The 19368-nt window shown below is 43.4% G+C and overlaps 1 pseudogene; it reads right to left on the bottom strand.

Annotated features, from left to right (window-relative positions):
• Positions 1-770: 770 nt before the first annotated feature.
• Positions 771-11633, bottom strand: LOC136553273 (aquaporin TIP4-3-like; annotated as a pseudogene).
• Between the last annotated feature and the right edge of the window lie 7735 nt (positions 11634-19368).

A 19368-nucleotide genomic window follows, 5' to 3' on the forward strand; every position in this document is an offset into this window, starting at 1 on the left:
ATACTAGCACGAGTTTTTGAGTGGAAACCAAGCTAAAAAGTGCCCCTAAAATGTGGTCGAGAAGTGTTTCTAAGCCCAGTAACCATATATGCTAAAATATGGCTCAACTACGTGTTAATGTGTCATATTTTTCACATTTTAACTACTCCCTCCATTCTCTTTTATAAGACACAGGTTAACATGGCACGGTCTTCCAAATTACGCTTTGATCATTTATTTATTTTTATTTTATATTATTTATACTTATAAATTTATGATAATTAGATAGTAGAATATTTAATTACAAATCTAACTATATCAAGTTTGTGTTATAATAATTTAAAATTATTAGTTAAATTATTGGTCAAACATTTTAAAGTTTGGATCTCGATATGTGTGTGCCCTTATAAAAAATAATGGAGGTAGTAAAACATATTTGCTCTATGTGTCCATTTTAGCTAGCTAAAACAAAAAAAAAGTGCTCCTGTACCTTGTCTGTAAGACTGTAATTAAGCATGTATTAACGTGTATGCTTGGATTCGCTCAACCATGCAATTACTGGAAGTCTGGAACACACGTAGACCCACACGAAATTTTGCAGTTTCATGAGAAGAAGAAGCCTTCTCAAAGCTCAAACAAAAGAAAAGATGAAGAAAATCAAAGAAGAAACCCAAGCTCGCGTAAGTACACACACAAAAGACTGGACCGGCCGAGACAGCATGCATGCATGCATGTAATAGGTTGGTCTCAATCACAATCAGTCGCCAGCTCAAATCAAATCACCCTCCAATGCATGATGCATGCTGATCATGGGTCGTCCTGGGGCAGCAGCTCGTGCGTGCGAGCGGCCGCCATGAAGCAGCACTCGTACACGAGCACGGCGAGCGGGCCGACCCAGTACACCCAGTGATGCGTCCAGACGCCCGTGGCGACGGCGGGCCCGAAGAACGACCTCGCCGGGTTCATGGACGCGCCGGACAGGACGGCACCGGCGACGGAGTTGGCCCCAGGCCGGTGAGCAGCGGACCGGCGACCGGGGCTTCCGCGGGTCAAGGATGGTGGCGTAGATGACGAGGAGGAGGCTGAAGGTGAAGACGGTCTCCGCCACCACGCCCTGCACGGGGCCCACGCCCTCCGCCAGCGCGTGCACCAGGGTGGCCAGCCCGCCGGTGAGCCACCTGAGCAGGAAGCACGCCGCGGAGGAGCCCAGCATCTGGGCGGCGATGTACAGGGAGGAACAGGAACGGAACAGCTTGATGTGGCCGCCGACGGCCAGCGACAGCGTCACGGCCGGGTTGACGTGGCCGCTGGAGATGTGGAACCCCGCCGTCGCGATCACTGACACCACCAGCGCCACCGCCGTCAGGTCGCCTCCGGCGTTGCCACCCTTCGTCGTCCCTCCTGTATCACACGCATGATGCACGTACGTATGGATTGGACCATCCAGCAACTAATGCACGGCGGTAAACAGGTAATTAAAGCACATGCATGCAGCGGATCCATGAGTTTGCTCTGCACGTGTACAGTTCTTCCGATCGGCGATTGATTTGGTCGAAGTCCGGAGTTTTGCATGTGCATCGTGCGTGCAATTAAGACCCGCTATCTATATTGTGAGGCAAAACACACTTACACCTGGGGTAGTACGTACGATGGCAGTGTGGCACTAGTACATATGGGGGCCAACCGGCCAAGTTCGGGTGTTATCACACCATGTATTTCATTTTCATCTAAAATATGTTTTAGAGCTTGTTAGGATGCACTTGCGCCACATCAATCCACTTCAAATTGAGGCAGATACAAGTGCATCCAAACAAGCTCTTTTGTGGTGAATGTAACCGATCATGTTTGATCCAAGTGCATCCAAACAAGCTCTTTGTGGTGAACGTAACTGTTTATGTTTGATCTAGAATGCAGAGCTATTGGGTATGGTTTTTATGGACTAATATGTCCACAATACGTATGGATAGACCGGATCAAACGTTAGGTCTGGTCAGGTTCAGGTTGAGGCACGGAAAATGGTTGAGGTCGAGTATGACTATTCCTCGGATTCCCGCCCCCCCCCCCCCCCCCCCCCTTTGGGTCAGGTTTTTTGGGTTGGGCCACGATCCAAAATCATGGCCTAAACTGACATGATGCGCTAGTGGATCGGGCCAGATATTGGATTTTTTTAGTCAGGTCGGGTTGGGTTGGTTGGTTGGGGTGGCCCATGAATATGTCTACTTAGGTAGTTGCTATATTTCACATGAATAAATTTTTTGGCAACAATCTTAATTATATTACACAGTCATTTAGTATATAACTATAACTAAAATGACATCTCACAAGCGACAATTCATAGTTTTTTTTTCTATAGCCAAACAATAACAAAATTGCATATTGCCTAAAAAACAACAAAAATCAAGAACCTATGATATAGGAGAAGTGTGGTTTATAGATTACCTTTTCACTCAGTTCTGGACGTTCTTAGGAGAGAAAGAGAGAGCACCTCCCGCGAGCTTTGGGGCCTGCAATGATTGGCCCAAAACTTTTGGAACCCGCGACACTTTGACTTAGTTAGTACTATAATTGAGATAGGCAAAAAAGAACATGTACATCAAAATTACTGGGGCGTTTTCTTTCATTTACGTTGTGAACTGAAAATTGGACGATTTCAGGGTAGAACTAAGGCTCTATTTAGTAGGGCTCTTTTCTGGCTCCAGCTCCAGCTCAATCCTGCGTAGGAGCCCTGTCAAACGATTTAGTCCGAAGAGTCATTTGGAGCCGGTTTTCAGTAAAAAAAGAGTAGCCGAGGCCGTTTTAGAGGAAGGCTCCTCCAGAACAGCTCCCACTCCTCCGAACGAGCCCTACTAAACAAGGTCTAAACATACCCCGTGCAAATAGTGAATATAAACATATAGGAAAAGTTATAGCTAGTAAGTACAAGAATATATAATGATTTCTTGGAATACGTATAGGTGTATAGCTATCAACAATTTGGAACAAAGTTTTATGCCGCACAAACATATTTATGTACACAGTACTGATGGAAATGGTATTATTAATATTCATAGAAATCCAGACCGGGTCAGAAATGTCATACCATACCTTTCTAAACAGTAGGTTTTGCTTGTTGCTGCTGCAAATATCCCAGTCGGGAAAGCCGTGTACATTCCCGAGCGGAGGTGTGTATTTTTTACATGTATCCTCTCAGTTCTTTTTTACATTTCGTAGTAGATTTGTCATAAATCAAATACTCGTATCTTTAACTATCAACCTTTAAAAAATGATGTCATTTCACGACAAATAAATTATATATATTACGAAAGTATTTGTCATAATTAGTATGCATATTTTTTTTTTTGAAATTGATGATCAAAATTAGAAATGTTTGAGTTACTATAAAACTAATAACATGTAAACAGAGGGAGTACGTACTTGTACATTGTAGTACGTGATAGAGACGTGTTTAATTAGATTCTTTGCGTGTAGGCCTGGCAGATAACGCGGAGGTGTACCTAGATAGCCCACTGTACAAATCCTAGTACGCAGGAAGTAAATAAATAAATGGAATTAAAGGGCGAGACGGATGAAGCTAAACGACAGTCAACGGCTAGTGGTTTGAGCTTCAGTGCTTCACTGTGCCGCTGTTAAAACCTCTGCACTGCTCTTCTTCGCTGAAGAAATAAAGGCCATGGTAATCGCCTATCGGTCATTGGATAGCCGACATCCCCGCCGTACGTACGAGGCAGCGCACTCTGGGTGCTTGTCGGCGCCTGGAAGTCCGATAGCTGCCCCTACTAGATTTTCTGTTCTTTTTAATCAAATACTACATTTACAACTAATCATTAAAAAATATTATTTAAAAAAAATCCACAATAAGCTAGCTACTGTAGCTTGTACTAGGTGACTGCACTGAATCCCTCCGCGTGGCTGCGAAACTTGAATGCCTTGCGCAGGATGCAGGTCGATCGCCGGCGCCATCGCCGCCGGCCGGCTGGTCATCGCTACCTCGGGCACTAGCACCTACTGCAGGTTAATTTCATCGCCGTGCATTGTGTGGTGTGATGCTGGCCACGGCAGCAGAAACGACAGTGTCGTCGACACGGGCAGGCAGCAAGAGGCGGCGGCGATACGGCCGGCGGGCGATCGACTTGTGATTGGAGAACACCAGTGCATGATCCATCTCGTTGTCGCGAATTAATTAATCAGCAGGTGCAGGCCTTGTACCAATGCAACAAACATTGCCGTATGCCTCTGCAATCTGCAGGCACTACGATCCACGAGGAATTCAGGCCGGATGCACGTAGCCGTACAACGTGCTCTCTGTGTTACTGTTTATGCATGCATCGACGATGTGCGCGTGGCAAATAGCAATGATCAGTCAGGTTTACTTCTGTGTACTAGCAAGCTATTAGCTCGTAATTATTATTTATACAGACACATGCATGCAGCAGGGTGCACTGAAGATCGATATAATTACTGGACGAGACCTTGATCTGCACGGATCGATCAGCTTTATTACAGCAAAATGATCCAAACAGGCTCTTGGTGGTGAATGTAACTGTTCATGTTTGATCTAAGTGCCACTACTAGAAACCGGCGCTTTGCCGAGTGCCTGCGGCACTCGGCAAAGCCCGAAATACACTTGGCAAAGGCTTTGCCGAGTGCCGCACTCGGCAAAGAATTAATCGGCAAAAAAACCTTTGTCGGGTGCTTTTTGTCGGGCACTCGGCAAAGCCTTTGCCGAGTGCCGAAAAAGCGCTCGGCAAAGCCTTTGCCGAGTGCCAAAAAAGCGCTCGGCAAAGATTTACACTCAGCAAAATTAAAATGCAAAAAAAACTAAAAATAATAGCAAAAAAAAATTTTTGGTGGAGGCCGCCACCCGCCAGCGCCCTTCCATCCAGCGCCACCGGTCATCGAAGTCGCTGTATTTTTTGCGCAAAATTCGCGGCTAACGTGGCTGGCGGGATTCAAACTCACGACCTCTCCCTCGTATGTCTGCTGCTCTACTACTGCACTACACCATCACTTGTGTCTAGATTCCGTTATCTATCCTCATATATTATACTAAACTGAGAGTAAATTGCTTGTTTGAGGCTCTAAACGAATTCAAATAAAAAAGTGGTCAACTACAAAGTTTCATAACTTTTGGAGATCTACAATTTTCATTTAGGAAGTTTTTCCATCCGAGGTCGTTTGAAAAATTCGAATTTTAAACTTGAGAGATTCAAACGTAGTTTTGCATGATAAGATGATTTCAAATCAAAAAGTTGTCAACTACATAGTTTCATAACTTTTGGAGATCTACAATTTTCATTTAGGAAGTTTTTCCATCCGAGGTCGTTTGAAAAATTCAAATTTTAAACTTGAGAGATTCAAACGTAGTTTTGCATGATAAGATGATTTCAAATCAAAAAGTTGTCAACTACATAGTTTCATAACTTTTGGAGATATACAATTTTCATTTAGGAAGTTTTTCCATCCGAGGTCTTTTGAAAAATTCAAATTTTAAAATTTTCAAATTCAAACGTCGTTTTTTGCATGACAAGATGATTTCAAATCAAAATGCTGCCAACTACAAAATTTCATAACTTCTCAAGATCTACAAAGTTTATTTTGGTCATTTGTTCATCCGATATAGTGGTAGTAACATTATTCACAAATCTTATATATCTCTCTTCTACTTTCATGAAACTAATATGAGAGATATGAGAGAGATGTAGATTTTATGATCAACGTTATTGTCGCTTTGTCAAATGAACAAATGATCAAAATAAACTTTGTAGATCTTGAGAAGTTATACAACTTTGTAGTTGAAAAGTTTTTCATTTGAATTCATTTAGGGCCTCAAAAATTGCTTTGAAAAAATAATTTGCTGAGGGCAAAAAAAATGCACACGGCAAAATGCCTCTTTGCCGAGTGCCAAAAAAAGGCACTCGGCAAAGACGCATTTTGCCGAGTGCCCAAAAATGGCACTCGGCAAAGACGCATTTTGCCGAGTGCCGAAAAATGACACTCGGCAAAATACATCTTTGCCGAGTGCCAAAAAAAGGCACTCGGCAAAGACGCATTTTGCCGAATGCCGAAAAATGGCACTCGGCAAAATACATCTTTGCCGAGTGCCGAAAAAAAACACTCGGCAAATCCATCTTTGCCGAGTGCCGAAAAAAACACTCGGCAAACCCGTCTTTGCCGAGTGCCCAATAAAATACACTCGGCAAAGCTTCCGGCACTCGGCAAAGTGCCGGTTTCCGGTAATGTGCATCCAAACAAGTTCTTTGTGTTGAATGTAACTGTTCATGTTTGATCTAGAATGTAGAGCTATTGGGTATGGTTTTTATGGACTAATATGTCCACAATACTTATGGATAGACCAGATCAAACGTTAGGCCTGGTCAGGTTCAGGTTGAGGCACGAAAAATGGTTGAGGTCGAGTATGACTATTCCTCGGATTCCCCCCCTTTAGGTCAGGTTTTTTGGGTTGGGCCACAATCCAAAATCGTGTCCTAAACTCACATGATGCGCTAGTGGATCAGGCCAGATATTGGATTTTTTTCAGTGAGGTCGGGTTGGTTGGGTGGGGTGGCCCATGAATAGGTCTACTTAGGTAGTTGCTATATTTCGCATGCATAAATTTTTAGGCAACAATCTTAATTATATTACACAATCATTTAGTATATAACTATAATTAAAATGACATCTCACAAGCGACAATTCATAGTTTTTTTTTCTATAGCCAAAAAATAACAAAATTGCATGTTGCCTAAAAAACAACAAAAATCAAGAACCTATGATATAGGAGAAGTGTGATTTATAGATTGCCTTTTCACTCAGTTCTGGACGTTCTAAGGAGAGGGAGAGAGAGAGAGCACCTGCCGCGAGCTTTGGGGCCTGCAGTGATTGGCCCAAAACTTTGGAACTATAATTAAAATGATATCTAACAAGCAACAATTCATAGTTTTTTTTCTATAGCCAAACAATAACAAAATTGCATATTGCCTAAAAAACAACGAAAATCAAGAACCTATGATATAGGAGAAGTGTGGTTTACAGATTGCCTTTTCACTCAGTTCTGGACGTTCTAAGGAGAGAAAGAGACAACACCTCCCACGAGCTTTGGGGCCTATAGTGATTGGCCAAAAACTTTGGAACCCACGACACTTTGAATTAGTTAGTGCTATAATTGAGATAGGCATAAAGAACATGTACATCAAAATTATTAGGGTGTTCTCTTTCATTTACGTTGTGAACTGAAAATTAGACGATTTCAGGGGAGAACTAAGGCTCCATTTAGTAGGGCTCTTTTCTGGCTCCAGCTCCAGCTCAATCCTGCGGAGGAGCCCTATCAAACGATTTAGTACGAAGAGTCATTTGGAGCCGGTTTTCAGTAAAAAAAAAAAAGAGTAGCCGGAGCCGTTTTAGAGGAAGGCTCCACTAAACAACGTCTAAACATACCCCGTGCAAATTGTGAATATAAACATATAGGAAAAGTTATAGCTAGTAAGTACAAGAATATATAATGATTTCTTGGAATACATATAGTCGTATAGGCGTATAGCTATCAACAATTTGGAACAAAGTTTTGTGCCGCACAAACATATTTATGTATACAGTACATATGAAAATGGTATTATTAATATTCATAGAAATCCAGACCGGGTCAGAAATGTCAGACCATACCTTTCTGAACAGTGGGTTTTGCTTGTTGCTGCTGCAGATATCCCAGTCGAGAAAGCCGTGTACATTCCCAAGCGGAGGTGTGTATTTTTTACATGTATCATCTCAGTTCTTTTTTACTATCTCTGCTCTTCTCTGTCTCTACAACTAAAACATTCATAACTATTCCGTCCACAGGTGCGACACCAAAGCCGCTCGCTCCCATGCATCCTCGGGTACGACACCAAAGCCGCTCGCTCCCATGCATCCACCCGTGTGGCAACAATCATAGGCATGAAGTGATGCGACAATTGAAGTTGATGTTTTAGTTTTGCATTCGAATTTAGAGTTATATTTTAACTATCTATCTTTCGTGAAGACTTATATAATATTGATTGAAATATTATGATTGTGGTATCTATTTTAGATAACAGTATAACACACGCTCATACATATGTTATCGTGGTATTATGTGTTCCCGTTGCAACGCACGGGCATTTACCTAGTAAGTAAAAAAAATAAATGGAATTAAAGGGCGAGATGGATGAAGCTAAACGACAGTCAACGGCTAGTGGTTTGAGCTTCAGTGCTTCACTGTGCCGCTGTTAAAACCTCTGCTCTGCTCTTCTTCACTGAAGAAATAAAGGCCAAGGCAATCTACCACTACCAGTACACACTCTAGTGTCCCGTAGATGACGACGTGTAGCACGGAGTACACGAGAGCGATGGCATGCATGCACCTATCGGTCATCGGATAGCCGATAGGACTACCGGTCAGCGGATAGCTGACACCCCCACCGATAGGCCTTTTGCGGTGCGAGTCGGCCTACTCCGGTGATTTGTCGGCTCCTGGACGGCCGATAGGTGTCCGTACTAGATTCACTGTTCTTTTTAATCAAATACTACATTTGCAATTAATCATTAGAAAAATATTATCTAAAAAAATTCCACAATAAGCTAGCTACTTGCCCGTAGTACTGTAGCTTGTACTAGGTGACTGCACTGACTCCCTGCTGGGTCACAATAAGCTACAATAAGCTAGGCTACTTGCCAGCAGCTAATGTGGATTGTGTAGAATGCTTTTGCATCAATTAGCATGCTTGACCATGCTGGGTCACGTTTCTATCCAATTTGCTCCTACTCCAGTGAGCTGTTAAAATGTTTTTTATTCCAAAAGGACGGCAAAAGTTTTGCCATGATTTTATTAGAAGCAGAAAATAATACAAATGCTGGTCTAATTTTTTGAGTGCAAATCGGACCAAAAAGTGTCACTAAAATGCAGTTGAAATGTTTCTCAGGCCACTAACCATAGATGCTAAAATATGGCTGAAGTACGTGTTAGCACCTATCACCTATGTGTACGGCAACTAATGAACGGCAGTACAACAGGTAATTAAAAGCACATGGATGCAGCACGTCTAAAAAAACCACATGGATGCATGCATGCATGCAGCGGATCCATAAGTTTGCTCTGCACGTGTACAGTTCTTCCGATCGGCGATTGATTTGGTCGAAGTCGGAGTTTTGCATGTGCATCATGCATGCAACTAAGACCCGCGATCCATATTGTGAGACAAAACACACTTACACCAAGGGTAGTACGTACGATGGCAGTGTGGCACTAGTACATATGGGGGCCAACCGGCCAAGTTTGGGTGCTATCGCATCCATGTGTTTCATCTAAATATGTTTTTAGAGCTTGTTTGGATGCACTTGAACAACGTCAATCGACTTCAAATTGAGGTAGATAAAGTGCATCTAGATAAACCCTTAGTTGTGGATGTAAGTGTTCATGTTTGATCTAGAATCCGCAACTATTAGGTATGGTTTTTATGGACTGATACATATGGATAGACCGGATCAAACGTTGGGTCTAGTCAAGTTTAGGTTGAGCGCAGGAAAATGGTTGGGTCAAATTCTTTGGTCTAAGTGCATCGGGTCGGATCTATTTCTCGGGGTTTCCCCTTTGGGTCAGGTTTTTTATGTTGGGTTAGGCCACGGTGGAAAATCATGGCCCACACTTGACCTGGTGTGCTAGCGGATCAGGCCAGATTGGATTTTTTTTCCAGACGGGTCAGGTCAGGTCGGGTTGGGGTGGCCCATGAATAGGTATACTTAGGCAGTTGCTATATTTCGCGTGCATAAATCTTTAGGCAACAATCTTATATTACACAATCATTTAGGACACTACAATAATTAATAAAATGACGTCTCAAAAGAGACATAGCTTTTTCTATAGCCAAACAATAACAAAATTGCATGTTACAAAAAAAATCAAGAACCGTAGGAGAAGTTTGGTTTATAGATTGTCTTTTCACTCAATTTTGGACGTTCTAAGGAGACCTGCACTGATTGGCCCCAAACTTTCAACCCACGACAATTTGAATTAGCTAGTACTATAATTGATGGAGATAGGCATAAAGGACTGCATCAAAATTATTGGGGGTATTTTCTTTGTTTTACGTTGTGAACTGAAAATTGGACGATTTCACAGCAGAGAAAACTAAGGCCCCGTTTAGTAGGGCTCCTCTTCGGCTCTTGCGAAGGAGCCCTACTAAACATTTAGTGGTAGGAGTCATTTGAAGCCGTTTTTAGTGGAAAAAAGGGAGGAGCCGGAGTCGTTTTAGAGTAGGGCTCAGGCTCCTCCAAAAGAGCCCTACCAAATAAGGTCTAAACATACACCAGGCAAATAGTGAATATAAGCATATAGGAAATGTTATAGCTAGTACAAGAATATATAATGATTTCTTGGAATAAGTATAGCTATCAACAGTTTGGAACAAAGTTTTTGTGCCACTCAAACATATTTATGTATACAGTACTGATGGAAATGGTAATATTCATAGAAATCCAGACCGGGTCAGAAATGCCAGACCATACCTTTCTGAACAGTGGGTTTTGCTTGTTGCTACTGCAAATTAATATCCCGGTGGGGAAAGCCGTGTATATTCCCAAGCGGAGGTGTGTCTTTTTTACATGCATCCTCTCAGTTCCTTTTTACATTTCATAGTAGATTTGTCATAAATCAAGTACTTATATCTTTGACTATCAACCTTTAAAAATCGATATCATTTCACAACATATAAATTATATATTATGAAAGTATTTGTCATAGTAAATCTAACACATAGATCTTATGTTATTACTATGTAAATCTTTTTGAAATTGATGATCAAAATTAGAAATGTTTGAGTTACTATAAAACTAATAACCACTAAACAGAGGGAGTACGTACTTGTACTTGTATAAGTACGTGATAGAGTAGATACGTGTTTAATTAGATTCTTTGTGTGTAGGCCCGGCAGGTAACACGGAGGGATACCTAGGTAGCCCACTGTACAAATCCTAGTACTGCATATGCAGTAAGTAAATATAAATAAATGGATTTAAAGGGCGATGGATGGAGCTAAACGACAGTCAACGGCTAGCGGCTTCAGCTTCATTGTGGCGCTGTTAAAACCTCTGCTCTGCTCTTCTTCACTGAAGAAGAAATAAAGGCCAAGGCAATCTACCAGTACACACTCCCGTGTTCTGTAGATGATGACGTGTACATAATGAGCGAGCGATGGCATGCATCCATATCCATGTGCTGCAGCTGCTGCCTGCAGGCAGTTAATTTGAGACGTCTAGTATAGTTTGATTATGCTATTGGAGATCTCTCTCTCTCGATCAGTCTCTCTCTGATCAGACCGATCTATGAATAATTGAACTAGAAACGAACAAGCAAGCTAAGAGGAACCACGCCGTTCACAAAAAAAAAAAAAGAGGAAGCACGCCGGCCGGCCGCCATCTTCGTTCTAATATTTGTGGAGAGAAGAAAAAAATAAGGAGATGGAGCTACTCCAGCTGCTAGTGGATTGGTAGCTGCCGCATGCATGCATACATACCGTGGGCGGTCATGGCGGCTCCGACGCCGATGAAGACGAAGAGGAAGGTGAGGACAAGCTCGCCGAGGACGTCCCTGAAGAAGTCCGCGGCTCCGACGCCTCGCCTCGGTGCCCCAGCGTCAGCTTCCCCATCTCTAGCTATCTATCTATCTATCTGCTGCTTATTATTATCGATCGATCGATTCGATCCAGAGTAATATAGATCGATCACACTACGCAATGCAAAATAAAGGTGATGGATATATATATGGCACAACGCAAAAGCTACTGAAAGGAACTGAGCAATAAGCAGCTCTCTTTTAATTTGGCGCGTAATATATGTACTGTGCGGCTGTGCGTGTTAGAAAGCAAGCAAGCTATATATATATATATATATATTAGCAGATCGATTATATATAAATATCATATCACAATCACAAAAATGCAACAAGTCAAAAAACATCGAGCCGTACTTACTGCTTCCTGTTGAATTATATATTGCATCCAACGCTAAGCCTGTTGATTTATTTATTTATATATATATGGTTGGCAAGCAAGCAATGCAAGGCTAGGCTAGCTGCACGTACGGTAAATAAATGAAAATTACACCTCGATCGCTTAATAATTCGCCGCTGTGACTGAGAGTAACTTGTGCAGCAGGTACGCACGGCGCCAGCATGTGGCGCAACAGTAACATACTGCCTACTTAGCCCAGCCGGCCGGTTTTACCTTTTGCAAACTAGTGTCAAGCACACATCTCTTTTCCATGCATTGCATCACATTGCATTGTTTGGAACCGATCCGGCCGAGCAACCCAGATCCGTATGTATATCTGCATGTATTGTTGAGTTGCATTGGGTATATAGAGGAACAAACACTTTTGCCTTTTGGGGGGCCACGCCATGTTGGTCTCCAATCCGGTCCACTATAGTCGCTACCGTCAACAGTGTGTCACTACTACATAATCGATTTGTAGCAACATGTCTTTTTTTTTGTAGGGGCGGCTCTATCAACAGCCGCCCCTACAGTGGTCGTGCCCGGGACCGGCTGGGCCAGCCGCCCCTACAAATCGGCGGAATTTGTAGGAACGGCTGGTGAATGAGCTGCCCCTACAAAGCCCTAGTACAAAGGCCCGTCGTCCCCCTTCTTCCTCCCCGGGCTAGTTACTGTAGCCCAAGAGAGGAAGGAAGGGGGCCTTGGGCACCTCCCAAAAATTGCTCTTTCAAATGGGGAGGTTTTGATCTTTTTTTGTGGAGAGGTCGTAGAAGGTAAGAAAATATTATTCCAAATATTTTTTGAAAGTTTTAATGGTTGGTTAGTGAGTAATTAGGGTTTTGTTTTTCTCTCTCTATGGTGCTTGAGCCATTTATGAAGCAAATTATACCAATGTTTTGAAGGTTCTACGGTAAATTAGTTAGTGGAATAAGATTACACCCTTATTTAGTGGGTCTTGCTTGATTTTAGTGGTTTATTAGTTAGTTTAATGGATGTGTCATGTAGATCTAGATCTAGAGCTAGGGTTTGATTTTTTTATTATTAATTATATTTTTGCATGAAGGATAGTGTGTAAAATATTAATTGTTCCTAATTATTGTCTTTGAAATTGTTTGTTATTGTAACCAAGATATTAAATTGGAGAATTAAATATCTATATTTTTAATTAGGTCATTAATTGTTCTCTAGAATGGTTTTTTAGAAAACTACTAGTTATATATCTGTGAATAATTAGTCCTTTATTTTTTTTCTTTGATAGCTGTCGTATAAGATGGAGTACAGGCAGTCTTGGATGTATGGTGCATTAAGGTACAAGCCAGGTTTCCGTGAGGAAGTGAATAAATTTTTTGAAGCCGCAGAGAACCATGCAAAGACGTTGAAAGAGAATAAAGATTTAATAATTTGTCCGTGTAGAGATTGCAAGAATTATAAAGCATTCAAAGATGTGATGATCATCAGATCACACTTGATTATGCGAGGATTTGTTAAGGACTACACAGTGTGGATTCATCATGGTGAAATGGTTGCTGATGACGTTGATCCATAAGAAGATGACGCCGAAACCCTAGGTTACCTGGACCAATATGTAGCAGAGCTTAGTGCACAAATGGCTAATGATTACCTTGAGCAAGGTGGTGATGCTGGTGGTTGGGATGGTAACACCGAAGGTGGTGCCAATAATGATGACGGAGCACGTGTCGGTGATGAAGATGATGATGATAATTTAGAGGACATGCTTCGGTCCATTGGACCAGAGATTTTACTAAAGAGCCAAAATTTGGAAAGGGTAAAAATAGCATCAAAAGAGACTGTGTATGGTGTTGAAAAGGGTTGTCCGAAACACTGGACAATGCTACAATTTGTGCTTGAGCTATTCATCCTAAAGGCTAAGTATGGCTAGTCAGACTGTAGTTTCAATGATCTATTGTGTCCCCTGTCATAGTTGCTGCCATAACCAAACTCAGTTCCCGCCCACACATACCAAGCGAAGAAGGTTATAAATCCATTGACAATAGGGGTTGAAAATATCTATGCATGCCCCAACCACTATATCCTTTTTCGTGGTGATACGTTCAAGTCACTAGATAAATGTCCCAGGTGTAGGACCAATCGGTACAAGAACAACGACCTTTATGACGGGGAAGAAGCCTCCACGGGGAAGAAGGGTGGGAAAAAGGTGGTACAAGATACTCAACCCCCAGAGGACACTCCATTAGGCAACGATGCAAAGCAGAGAAGAATTTTGGCCTTAGTCATGTGGTACCTACCGGTGGTCGACCACTTGAGGCGTATCTTCCTAAACCCTAAGGAAGTTGCACTCATGACATGGTGGGATGATGAGCGCAAGGTGAGTGATGATGTGATTGCACACTCGACTGATGGTACTCAGTGGGAACGCTTTGATGCAAAACACACAAAATTTAGCGGTGACCCAAGGAATGTACGGTTCGGCTTGAGCACCAATGGAATAAATCCGTTCAATGAGAGGACCAACGACCATAGCACATGGCTAGTGATCTTGACCATGTACAACATCCCAACATAGCTGTGTCAAAAGAGAAAGTACCTTCTCCTAACTATTCTCATTCATGGTCCGAAACAACTTGGCATTGACATAGATGTGTTCCTCGAGCCTTTGATGCAAGAAATAGAGAGGCTATGGAGGCATGGGGAGCCAATGTACGATGCGTTCAGAAAGGAGGACTTCATATGTAGAGCCATGATCTTTGTTACTACCAATGATTACCCCACGCTGTTTGCTTTGCCTAGACAGATCAAAGGGAAGATGGGATGCTTAGTATGCTTGGATGGTACTACATGGGTGTACCTGGATGCATTCAAGAAGATAGTCTACCAAAGGTACCAACGCTTCTTAAAAACAACTCACAAATACCATAGCAAGATGCACTTCAGATATTATGACAACAAGCCAGAGAATGAACCCCCTCCAGAGAGATGAAAAACGGGTACCACATGTTCGAAATGGTGAAAAACATACATGTCATCCTCGGAAAGAAGAATCCGGATGGGACGAAGAAAGATAGAAGCACACCTCCTGTCGCCGACGTACCTTTCAAGAAATAATTGATCTTCTTTCAGTATCTGCCTTATTGGCCAGACTTAGAGGTCCCCCATGCCATTGATTCTATGCACATGCAGAAGAATGTCTTCGAGAGTCTCATTGCTACCTTGATGGGCACAGGCAAGACAAAGGATGGTCTAAAATCACTGAAAGACATGGTGCAGCTAAATGTGAAGAGAGAGCTTCACCCGATACCTAAGGGTAATGGAAAATACACTCTGCCCATGACTAGCTTTAACCTGACCCCGAAAGAGAGGAGGGCGATGTGCACTTTCTTGAGGGGGGTCAAAGTTCTGACTGGGTTTTCAACAAACATGAAGAGGATAGTGTCGATGAAGGACCTATCAGTAAAAAACTTCAAGGCTCATGATTGTCATGTCATGCTGACAGTGTTCCTACCTATTGCAATCAGGGCTATAAAGACAGAGTTTTTGAAAATGGCCATCACCCGCATGTGCTAATTCTTTTTGAAGATCTCACAGAAGACGATTAGTAAAAAAGAGCTGAGTGACCTACATGATTTCATGGTGGAGACCCAAAACCAGCTTGAGATGTGTTTACCTCCCGCTTTTTTTAATATAATGTCACATCTCATGATTCACATGGTTCATCAGATAGAGGCGTTGGGCCCTAGCTACTTACATGAAATATGGTCCTATGAGCGGTTCATGTCAGTTCTTAACTGATACGTGCATAATCGAGCATACCCATAGGGCTCCATGATAGAGGGCTATAGTACTAAAGAAGTCATCGAGTGCTGTCAAGAGTACCTAAAAGGGTAGAAAGGGATTGGTAAACCCGATTCTTGTCACAAGGGTAGGCTGGCTGGGAAGGGCACCAGGGGGCGAAAAGTGTTCATCGACAAGGATTACAAAGCAGTGAGTCAAGCGCATTATAGTGTCATGCAGAGTACATAACTAATGGAACCGTATATTGATGAATACTTGGCTATCATTAGGGAGGAGAGTAATGGCTGCACAGATGAGTGGGTCATGAAACAGCACAAGCAACGATTCACTACATGGTTGAAGGACCAAAACATACCGATTGGAGAAACAATGGATGATATTACCATCAGTAGGTTGGCGAAGGGGCCATCGAGACAAGTCACAACTTGGCAAGCTTACGACATCAATGGGTATACGTACTATATCCACGCAAAGGATAGTACATGTGTGAACCAAAACAACGGCGTCCGAATAGAAGCTCTCGATGGATTAGGGTGAAAGATCCCATTCTTTGGCATCATTGATGACATATGGGAACTTGACTATGGAATGAATATATGAATAGCCATGTTTCGATGCCGTTGGATCAAACAACACCAAGTCAACGAGATCAGGTTGACAGACATGGACCTTGACAATCTAGGCTACCAAGATGACCCTTGGGTGCTCGCTTTATGTGTCGTATAAGTTTTCTATTTACCTAACCCACAAACTAACCTCCCTCCAAACAAAAAGACAAAGCAGTGGTTGCCTCCGGGAAACAACACATTATCGGAGTTGATGGCGTGGATGATGTTGAAGAGTACAACACTACATTAAAATGTAGCTATTCATAGACTTTTCTAAGAAGATTGAAGCTGTGGAAAAGAACCTGCTCAAAGACATATTGCCATGGGAACAAAAAGGTGCCAAGGGGAAAGTTGTTACGGGCTAAAATGGAGTGGACGATGTTTGTGTAAGTGTGTGAGACTACATTTATATATGTGTGTGAGACTACATTTATGTATGTGTATGAGACTATATTTATGTATGTGTGAGACTACATTGATGAGTTCTACAACTTCTATGTTCATAAATCTCTCACATAGTTTATGAAACTATATGAGAGATATGTTGATTTGTGAATAATGTTTACTAATACTTTGTCAAATGAAGAAATGAACAATGTTTGAGAGCTTCCTAGCCGGCCGCCCCATCTCTGACCTCGAGCTCCCCCACTCTGATCATCGACTCATCAATCTACGACCTAGAGCTCCCCCGGCCCCCTATGGCTAGAGTTTGAGGGTCCCGGCCCAATGCGTCACCATCACCGCCATCCCTTGGTGGCTGTGTGCTCCGGATCCGTGCGCGCTACCCATCTCTATGCCCCTAGGCCCCATCCCCGGCAATCCTCAGGGCTGCCACGTGGCTAGGGTTTGAGAGCCAAGCCCAGCCGACCAGCCTGTCGCCGCACCATCTCCGACCTCGACCTCCCCTGCTCTGGCCATCATCTCATCGATCTATGACCTCAACCTCCCCTGGCCCCCCTATGGCTAGGGTTTGAGGGCCTTGGCCCATTGCACCACCGCCGCCATTCCTTGGTGGTCGTGTGCTCCGACATCAGTGCGCGCTCCCCATCTCCAACCTCTGCTTTCGACGTTGGGTCTTCTCTAACCTCGACATCCCTGCCCCGTGCCCACTACCACCACCATCCCTTGCTTGGCCAGGTCTTGTGCAGGTATGCGCCCCCAACCCCGCCTTCTTCTCTATTCCTGCTGCACTGAGTTGATGCACTGTTGATGCTACCCATTCAAAATGTGCTATTTTTTTGAATGTGTGCACTGAGTTGATGCCTTTACGTGTTAAATGGATGTGTTTCTATTATTTGGGGAAGTGCAATTGTTCTTGGACCGTTTATATTTATAGCCTACAATTTTTGCTTACTGTTATTTGGGGCAAATTGTGTGCTTGAGGAAGGTTTGTTGCTCAATGATGATAAAGGGCCGAAGTGAGATTGGTGTGACAGTTCAGACCATACTCTAGGCTTTAGATGTGCTGTTGTTTCATTTTGATCTGGTAGCAAATCTATCTTGATTTTATACCATCAACTGTTGGCTATATTGCTATGTCAACTGTTTTATTTAGTTCTGTATAAAAACTTTGTTATCATTCTGTTGGAATATTAGCAATAAAATCTTGACCTTCAACTTGTAGGGCCTGTTTGGGATGGCTCCACTCCAGCAACTCCAACAAAAAATACAGCCAAACACCCCAACTCCAAAACTCCATGAAGCTGCCAACTCCATAGAGCTGTAGTGCAAATGGAGATAGAGTTTTGGAGCACCTCTTTTGCTGCTCCAAAACCTCCTCTTTTAAACCTCCTCGTGGAGTTGGTGGGTAATTACCCACCACTGCCACTCGTTACACACATTTGGCTGCGAACCGTTATGTTCTTTTCTTTCTCCTCTTGCATCCCCGTCGTGAACACGCCTCGAGCTCGTCGTCGCAAAGACATTGCCGATGAGCCCGTCTGCCCACGCTGGCCACGCCCACCCCCTTGCCAGCCGCACTGCCGCACTGGACCCACGCGCTCCCCATGCCGCCACACGACCAACTCTGCACGCTCCCTGAAGGTCCTCGCGGAGGCAGCCATGGCCACATTGGCTACGCGAGCTCCAGCCACGCCAGCCCCACTCAAGCTCCTCGTGAGAGACAGCAATGGCTATGCTGCCCCGTGCCTCCGGCCACGGGAGCCGACAGTCATGCCCCGCCCGCCTGCCCGCCCTCCCCGTGGTAGTGGAAGCCGTCGGAGCTCCATTGACGTGCGCCCGCCCTCCTCCTCCTACACACATTGGGGAAGAAGAAAGACCATCGTGTTCGAGCCGAGGTTGCCCGCTGAGGCCGACTACCGCGCCCCCTAGACGGCCACGCGCCTGGCCACTAGGATTTCACCCCACGCACCTAAGCCCGAGGAAGAAGAAAGGCTCTGATCGAGCTCTTATCCGCTCAACGAATAAGAAAAGGGGAATATGAGGATGATAGGTGGGACCATAAGTTGGGGGCAATAATGACAGTTCACCTTCAAACTCCACTTTTCTGGAGCTGGGGACACCCTCCTAGCCAAACACCTCCATCAGACAACTCTAACTCCACCCAGAGCTAGCTCCATCTGGAGTTCTGAAGTAGAGCAGCTCCACCCAGAGTTGGAGCCATGCCAAACAGGGTCGTAGAACTAAACCTTAGATTATTGTCTTGGTTCGGTCACACTTATCTAGGATCTTGATTTGGCCATTTTAGCGTTGGAAGGCCGTTAATTTGGAAACCTGCACTGAGAGCAACTTATTATGCATACAACACTTGTGGATATATTTCTATTGTTTGCCTACCATTTTCGAGCGTTGGAAGGCCGTTCCTGGATAGTTTTTGACTTTTCTGTATTTTGAGCATGTTAACATCAAAACTAGCTCCTATTGATAACTAGGAAGTTGTAATGATTTTCTTAAGCTTTCCTTGTGCTTTTGGGCCCTGTGAACTTAGATATATTTAAATAACTATAATAGCAGTGTGCTAACCATGGCTCTTGTTTTAGTATTGTATTTAAATA

The sequence above is a fragment of the Miscanthus floridulus genome, chromosome 5 (genome assembly GCF_019320115.1).
Source record: "Miscanthus floridulus cultivar M001 chromosome 5, ASM1932011v1, whole genome shotgun sequence".
Classification (NCBI taxonomy): domain Eukaryota; kingdom Viridiplantae; phylum Streptophyta; class Magnoliopsida; order Poales; family Poaceae; genus Miscanthus; species Miscanthus floridulus.